The sequence below is a fragment of the Sinocyclocheilus rhinocerous genome, unplaced genomic scaffold (assembly GCF_001515625.1).
Source record: "Sinocyclocheilus rhinocerous isolate Xijiao unplaced genomic scaffold, SAMN03320098_v1.1 scaffold374, whole genome shotgun sequence".
Lineage (NCBI taxonomy): Eukaryota > Metazoa > Chordata > Actinopteri > Cypriniformes > Cyprinidae > Sinocyclocheilus > Sinocyclocheilus rhinocerous.
Window position 1 is genome coordinate 130,298 of NW_015628519.1, and position 9,392 is coordinate 139,689.

A 9,392-nucleotide genomic window follows, 5' to 3' on the forward strand; every position below is an offset into this window, starting at 1 on the left:
TTATTATTATTATTATTATTATTATTAGTAGTAGTAGTACTATAATTTTAAAATATAAAAAAGCTGTGGATTCTTTCTTTCTTTCTTTCTTTCTTTCTTACAAAAGTTTTGTCAGTTATTTTTATTTATCATTTACATCGTTGTTATATTTCTTAAACTGTTGTTGTGAAAAATTTATAAAAAATATTAATTAATAATAAAACTAATATTTTTATGATTAAAAAGAATATATAGACATTATTATTATTATTATTAGTATTATGTTGAAAATGTTTTTTTTTCTGCTTAAAGTTTTTTTTCTAGGATTGTTTGAACAAAGATTGAAGAACAAAATTTTTTTGTTTTGATCATTTTAGGTAGTATTTATTAAACATGTAACGCATTTATTTATTTAGTTATTTTCTATCTTTCTTTCCAAATTGTGATTCATCCACTGTGATGAAACCCTACTAAAACTTTATAGTTTGTTTACTCCAATTACATTTATTCCAAGTTAATTCCAGTTAATTGTGTGCTAGTGTACATTGTGTTCCTGATGTGCACCAGAGTACACGATGAGGCGTGTTGTACTATTACGTTTTCAAGCATGAGTCAGAGCTGGAAACCGGTCCATCAAATGAATCCTGTTATCACTCGCTCGGGCTGAGATGGGGGCTATCAAACAAAAGCGTCAAGCTCTGTCAATCTCTGCTATTTAGAGCCATTACTGAGTGGCCGGCCACGTGCCAAGGCCTCATGATGAGTGAAATACGATGTTCTCCGATGACAGACGTCATTATATTTTCATTACTGAATGCTTCCCATAATGAATAAGATGCTGAGATGAATGGGCAGAGGGAAGGAAAAGACAGGAGGAGCTGTGAATCAGGCAGGATGAGAAACATGTGTGGGACAATCATCTGCATTGGATCAATGTCGGAGGAATTGCGAGATTCCAGTGGCTACGTTGCCACATGATGAGTGTCACACTCTCATATTATTGATGGTACGATGTGTGTATCATTTTTAATGATGGAAAATATTTCTTAGTTGCTTTGCTGATGACATTTTATACTGTTGAAATGTACGTTCTCCTCCACTGACTTTTCAGCGAGTACTCATAATTCACTTTTGGGTCTTGATTGCTTTAATTTAGCAGAACTTGCAGCTGATTGTGGAGACGGAACTCATTATCACACTGTGAGCACATGTTCACAGTGGTGTTAGTGTCACAATGAGATGTTTACTCTTGTGGAGGGAATATTTAGTGTTGTTGCCAGATCTGTTAGTGTTACCCCAAGGATGAGGAGTACTTGGAAATTCCCAGATGGACTTTAGGTTGCATGCTGTGTGGGTGCAGTTATTAGAATTTTCAGTCTCAATCAGTTCAGTTAAATGTAATAGTGTTTCTTCATATATAGGCTTTTATTTATTTATTTGCAGTCTCATTCGTCTTAGTAATGTTATTGCTAGTATTGTATGTGTCTTAAAAACAATTCTTTCTTTCTTTCTTTCTTTCTTTCTTTCATAATATGACAAATTTACAGCTTGATTGGAAATTACACACAGTAAAAATTTGTGCTTCTTCACACATCACAAATTTTGTCTTAAGCGTGCTCTTCACTGACCCTGTTGTTGTCAACTTGGCAACCAAGTACACTAACTTTTGAAAAAAAGCATAGTGTTGGTCAAATGTTTATATGGACATGATGGAACGATGGTAAACGTGAGGGACAGTTGTAATATGTGTAAACATTGATAAATAATTGACACGATTATTAAGTTTTTTGAAAATTATTAATTTACTCTTTGTTTAGATTGTCTTCAATTTTAATGTATTTATTTATGATAACATTTTGAGAATGACATTGAAAAAGAAAAATGAAAAAAGGGTAAAACAAAATTTGAATTTGAAATACAACATTTGAAACATTTTTGAAAATTTTAAAACATTTGAAAAGTAATAACAACAAAAGATAACAGCATGACAAAAAATATCAAGAATATTTTATTGTGATCTTCATATAGCATACAATAAATATTTGACAAAATATAATTTTTATTAAATATTATCCCCATGATAATTTTAAAACGGCCTTTTACCATTAAATACTATTCACTATATACTGATATAATGATTCCCTGTTCCTGACCTAACAGAGCAGTGCAGATTAAAAAAAAAAAAATCTGTTTTGTCAATCTTTTTCTGTGCATGATATATCTTTCTCTTCATGTTTGGTCGTTTTACTTCTAGAAGCCAAGTAATCTCCCTCTCTTTCCCTCTCCATCTCTCTCTCTTTCTTTTAGCCTGCCTAAACTAAGTGCACACCCAGTCTGTGAGGGTCTGCATTAAAAAATCTAAATCAGCTGAAAAAAAACTAGATAGTGATGTTAACTAGGTTGGTCCCTTATGAATTATGATCTGTGTTTTGCGAGAGAGACCTGAAAACCTGTTTTTGAGAGTTGAGACCTTGTGAATTATGAATTGCTGTGTATGAGCAGATCTCACTTTGAATGAAGATTGCACAATAGATAGAAATACTGAGCTTCAAAGCTGTAGTAAACATTTTCACAGAAAAAAAAACACTGAGCGAGAGAGAACAAATCAGGTAAAAGGCACCGTTTGATCTGTAATGTAATTTATTTTCTGTTTCACAACCGTTCAGCGAAGACATGCAAACTATTCTAAGCAAAACACAATGATGGCATAATCAATTAAACTGTGTTATGATTACAAACTCTCAGGGCTTTTGCAAGGAATGTGATCAAAACTCGCACGTTTCCGACATGTAATTTATTCTATGGCCAATTAAGGATCATATGTCTTATTCACAGTGTTTTTTGTCTCTATAAAAATGATGCACAAGACCATTTTATGACTGACTCGTTTCTTTTCTGTTCATCGACCATCACATCCAGAGGCGTTTAGATTTAATGAATACGGTATAATGAGTCAGGCGATTATGATGAGAAATGTTTTGGGTGTATGTTCTGGGAGCTTAATCATTGGGTTTGTATCTCCTATACAAACAGCATCTGCTCCATTGTTCACCAACTGACTGAAATGAATGCAACTGCTCAATAATAAAAACAGTTTTGATGCTGCACAGAAGTGGAATGAGGTGTGTAACTAGTGTTTTCTCTCTCAGTACAGTAAAATATGAATAAGTGTTGAAATTTATTTTAATTTATCTTATTTTTAAATTTAATTTAATTTAATTTCATTTAATTTTGGGGTTTATGCAGTGTTTTTTTTTTACCTACAAGTGGTTTGGGTTTTGTTTTGTTTTTGTGTGTGTTTGATTTGTTTTTTTTTGGTTTATATATATATATATATACATATATATATGAGTAAAATATGTCTGAAGTATATTCATTCATATTTATATTTTGTAGCACACCAGGTTGACTGAAATTGTCCAGCCATGACTTCCTTTTCCACAGGATTATAAATATGAGGAACACAAAGGCCAAATTCCCTTAATCATCTATCAGAAGGAGTAAAACCAAAGAATATAGTTCTGATGTACAGAACAAGATTGTTGAGCTTCACAAAATAGAAAGTGGCGGTAAGAAAATAGCTAAAGCATTGAAAATCCGCATTTCCACTATCAGGGCAATAATTAAGAAGTTCCAATCAACTAAAGATGTTACAAATGTGCCTGGAAGAGGATGTGTGTCTATATTATCATAATGCACGGTGAGGAGGAGAGTTTGAGTGGCCAAAGACAGCTGGATCACAGCTGGAGAATTGCAGAGATTTGTTGAATCTTGGGGTCAGCAAGCCTAATTTATATATATATATATATATATCAAATAGCCCTTATATCACCACATGTTGTTCAAATGAGTTTCAAGAAAAAAAACGAATCCAAAAATCCTGGCTCATCCAAAAACAAACTCCAGCATATTCAGTTGTCAGACACAATGGCTTCTATGGTCAGATGAAACATAAAAAAGAGCTTTCTGGCAGCAAACCCACCAGATGGGTTTGGTGCAAACAGGGATAAAAAGTACCCCATGCCCATGGTTAAATATACTGCTGGATCTTTAATGTTGTGGGCCTATTTTTCTGCCGGAGGTCCTGGACGTCTTGTTCAGATGCATGGCATCATGGATTCAATCAAATACAAACAGATAAAAAATTTAAACCTGACTGCCTCTGTAAGAAATCTTATAATGGACCATGTTTGGATCTTCCATTAGGACAATGATCCAAAACAAACATCAAAATCAACACAAAAATGTGTCACTGAGCACAAAATGAAGCTTTTGCCATGGCTGTCTCAGTTCCCTGACCTGAACCCTACAGAAAATGAGTGGGTTGAACTACAGAGAAGAAGCACAAACATGGAGCTGGTATTCTGAAGGATCTGGAGATTCTGGATGAAGGAATGGTCTCTGATCTCTTGTCATATGTTCTCCAAACTCATCAGGCATTAGAGGAGAAAACTCAGAACTGTTATCTTGGGAAAACGACGTTGGCCAATTGGGTGCCAATAATTGTTGCACCCAATTGTGTTAGAATTTGTTAAAATTTTTGAATGAAAGATCAAAAGGATAAACAATGCAGCTTTATTTTCACAGTCACCTTTGCTCATATTTACCAAGGGTGCCAATATTGGTGGGCGGCACAGAATATACTGTATGCATTTATTTTATTTTAGACTTCTTTTAATTTTTTTTAGAATTTTTGACTCCTTTTATTAAATAAGTGAAACGTTTATCCCAGTTATTCAAAAAGTAGTATGCTTTCTTATCACATAACCTCATTTTGTTTGTCACATTGACCTCATCATGTTGCATGATTAAGCCAGACATCATCATGGAAAAACAAACGGTTATTTTGCATTCATAATCCAATTTGGTGTTAATGTGTTAACAGCATTTGGCAGTCTCTGTTCAAATAATTAGTAATGTAAGGGATGTTAAAAATCATAACATGTCAGGTTCATTCGTCACACTGTAATGGTAATACAAAGCTGTGCACTGTCTGATACAGTGTGGATTTAAACAAATGTAACAGGTCTTCCAGGTTTTCCATACACTCTTGCTATTCACAGTCCACATACTGCATACTACAGAAATAGTAAGAGTAGAATTTAAATGTAGCTTTTGATTTTTTTCCCCATTCCCATAAATAAAAAGTAGCAAAAGGGGAAAAAGTGCAAGTTACATAAATAAATGAACCACATAAGATGAAAAAAGAAATGCTTTTGCTTTCATTCAGCCACACACAAGTATTCAGAACATGCTTCAGAAGAAGAGATCAATCACAACACACTTATAAATCACTTTTACACAGCATTTGTAATCATCCGTCATCAAGCATCAGTTTGCCTCTCCTGCCTGCAGTTTGATAGCGATAGTTTGAAGGACTCTGTGTGTGTGTGTGTGTGTGTGTGTGTTGAAAGAGCCTGCGGTAGTAAAACACAAGTCAAGTGTTACGGCTTTTTTCATCTTTCCTTCCCATGATACACACTCAGGAAACCAACAGCAGGTTGACTCCAGCACCTGCCGTAAACACGTCTATATGTCAGGAAAAATGCACAGCATTCAAACTAAATCTTTACAGCCCGCTGTCAAAAATGCAACATACTTGACAGGTGGAAAGACATGGGGTGGTGGGATTCTAATGGAAATATCCTGATACACACACCACAGCTGGAAATATTCTTCCTTCTTTTCTCGTTCAAACCTCCTTTCCTACCCACGTTTACTTCTATCGCTCTGTGATTTTCTCTGCCTCTACCTCACAACCTGGTTTCTGACATTTGTCAGACCTTTTGCACCTCAAGTGGGAAGCATTTGTATTTATGTGCATGCGTGTATACTGTGTATTTGTGTGTGAGTGACTCTACGATTTGTTTTATTTTGTGTCTGTAGGTTATGAGAAAATCAGACTTGGAGAGGGACAGCTGGCATCCCTTCAGACATTGCTTGACCTTTCTGTCTCGCACAATCATGCTCATATACACCCACCCACGCGGGGCATCAGGTGTAAAGTGCCTCAATTTAAAGTTTGGCACAAACATTATCAGGTGCTTTATCTACACTTGAAACGAGATGAAAATCAAAAGAGCTGTCTGCTAAGCCTCTCTGTCGCTCTCTGAGGCAGAAGCCCTCATATGTTTATACGTAGTGTATTGACTTGTTTGGTGAATCATATTGCTGAGGATTGCTGGGAATCACAGGACTGCTGGTCCCATATGACTGGACACACAACAGCAAGTACCAAGGAACAAAAAGCTATCAAACCCGGGTTTGCTACCAGCAGATATATTGTACTTTAGAAACAGCACATAAACTGTTTTTACTAGGGCTGCACAATATGTTGAAACAAAATCTATATTACAATATGGTTTAATGACCGGTCACATTAGCAAGTCACATTCTAAGTCACAAATATGTATGGGGAAAATGCTGCAATTTTCAAAGTGAAGTGTGGCATTTGATACAGTGTTTCTGGATCTCAGTTCACAATAAATGAACCAAGAATGTAAATAAATACAGTGCTGCGCTTCACTCTGAACAAACAATATTTTTTGCTGGGAAAAATGCTATAGAAAAAGCTTATTTGTTTAACATTTGTAATGAAGAAATTAAAGGCTCAGTTCTGTCATTAATTTACAGTTATATTTATTCATTTAGCAGACGCTTTTATCCAAAACGACTTATAATTGAGAAATACAGTAAACAATTCATCATAAAGAGGCAAATAAATGCAGGAAGTGCTTGCAATACAAAGTCTCAGGCTTTGTTCAGATTAGTACAAGCTAGACAGGAAGAGATTAAGGAAAGCGAAAGTAACGTTTTTTTTAGGATGATGTCAAATGGTGATGAAAGAGATGAGTTTTCAGCTGTCGCTTGTAAATTGTCAGGGATTCAGCATTCCGGATAGGGGTGGGAATATGAAGGTATTTTTGGTGCAAAACAACTGAGCGTCCGTGACAGCGGAATTTGTAGTTGTAGAGAATAGCCACACATGTGTATCAGTAAATCTGAAGTCACAGACAAAAGTTGCAAACTTGTAGATATTTGGACGCTCAGTTGTTTTGCACCAAAAATACCTTCATATGGGAAGATCATTCCACCAGCCAGGAACAGTGAATGAAACTGTTCTGGAAAGAGATTATTTATGCCTCTCTGTGATGGTACCACAAGGCGTCATTCACTCGCAGATCTCAGACTTCTGAATGGGGTGTAGATTCGTAAGAGTGAGTGGAATTCGGAGGGTGCTGAGCCTGTGGCTGTTCTCATGTCGTAATTACCCTCATGTTGTTCCAAATCCATAAAACCTTTGTTCATCTTCGGAACACAAATTAAGATATTTCTGATGAAAACCGAGAGCTTTCTAATCTTGCATAGACAACAACACAACCACCACGTTCAAGGCCCAGAAAGGTCGTAAGGACATTGTTAAAAGATTGGTATTTTTTTTTTACATAACTGTGTGTTTATTTGAACATTCAAATGCCTTGAAACAGAACACATTTCTGTACTTGAATGCTGACAGGCATCTTACAAGTGCGTGCACAGAGATCCATCGCACAAGTGTCGAGCTCAGTTTCCTTTCACGTTATTGTGCTTTTAAACTATCAATCAAGCAAGTCCCGTTTATTTTCCCATTGATCCGTGCTTCATCACTCTAACAGTAATTCAAACATTGAAAGCTGTGCGGATATATTTGCGTCGCACAACATAGACGATATAACAAAATGTATATTGATTGACAATTTATATTGCCTCAACAATATACTATATGAACAATGACTTGTTCTTAAAATACTTCAAATTTAAAAAAAAGAAGGTGTACATTAGTGACTTTACTCATCATTTACTGCTAAGCGGTAAAGCTTTTTTATGTCTCTGACCAGCCTTTAAAAAAATAAACAAATATTTATACTGTATGTATTATGTGTAAGTACTCACCAATTTTATTGTTTATCAGCCGAGGTCTTCAACAAAAGATGGCCGCTGATCAGAAAATTTCTCAATCCAAACCTTGATGACATCAGTGGTCAAATGGCTTGCACACCACTCAAACAAATCATGTAACCTTAACTAGGGATATTTGAGTAACTAGAACTTTTAGTACAAATAGTAAGATTTAATAGATCTACATCAGTAAGGTAAACAAACAATAGCACTTTAAAGCTACAGTCTGTAATTTTGTCTCTTTGTCGCCATCTCTGTTTGAAACCTGCAATTGCAGTTATTTGCGGAATTATCGTCTTTATGTGGGTTGTGCGTCGGCACGGCTCCTCAGCATGGATGAATCTAATGTTTTGAGGTGTATGTGTGGCTGTCAGTCACTGCACCGGAGTGGACACTGTACTTAGAAATCACAGAAATTATGTCTTTGAAGTATGACCCAAATAAGAATTTTCATTGGATATTCATTGTCATCTGAACAAGTAAGTAACATGTCTGCCACTTTTGTTCTGACCAACTGAGGAAAAAAAAACATTACAATAAATCGCGCTACCAATGGTGATTAGATCTAACAATCGCTTAGCTTGTATCACATCAAACCATACAAATTATTATTATTGTTATACTTTGTTCTCAAATTGTTAATATAACAACATCAGCTTTGCGTGACTACGTGTATATAGTGTGTATTAGCGTTACCTGTAGATTTCAATTTCTGTACAGTCTAATCTTTAATTGTCATACCATTCGAATTTCATGTAAAGAAATTGTTCTTCTGTAGATGCACATTTAAAACTGGAATATAATGTAATTTCAGTCATTTACATGTGCTACATTAACACAATCCTTTATGGATTACAATCTGCCATCAAAAATATAAGTTTAATTATTCCAGCAGCTGTGAGAAAAGACGATTAAAGGCAAAATATGTAAGATTTTCGTAATAAAATATCCAAAAAATACTTGCACAGTGTGATACTGTATATTTCATGCAGTTGTGTATTTATGTTATGCCAAAAATTCCCAAGGGATCCAGAGAAATTCCAATTTTAAATAATGACTGGTAATGTCAAAAAAACTTGTAGAAACTATTAGGCAATATGGCAACACACTGACACAAATGGTGCTGTACAGTTAAACTACATCCATTATGGCTGTCACGAATAAAATGAAAATGAAAAGTGTTGACCGCAGCATTACATTTAGATCTGTTCTATGTTGCGCCATGATTTTTTTAACGCGTTTTTACAGTGTTGCGCATTATAACCAATCCCACACGTGTCTGCTGAGCTTATGAATGCAATGGCCAATCAGAGGCATTCAGATGAGTTTTTGTTCAGTGCACGCGCTCCTTGACTGAGTTCAGCTCTCACGCGAATTCATCATAACCAACAAAGTGCAGATGTACATATGATGTAAGAGATTCATTAATAAAACCGTGTATAGACAGCTTTACTGATTAGAAGGGGAGTTTTTTT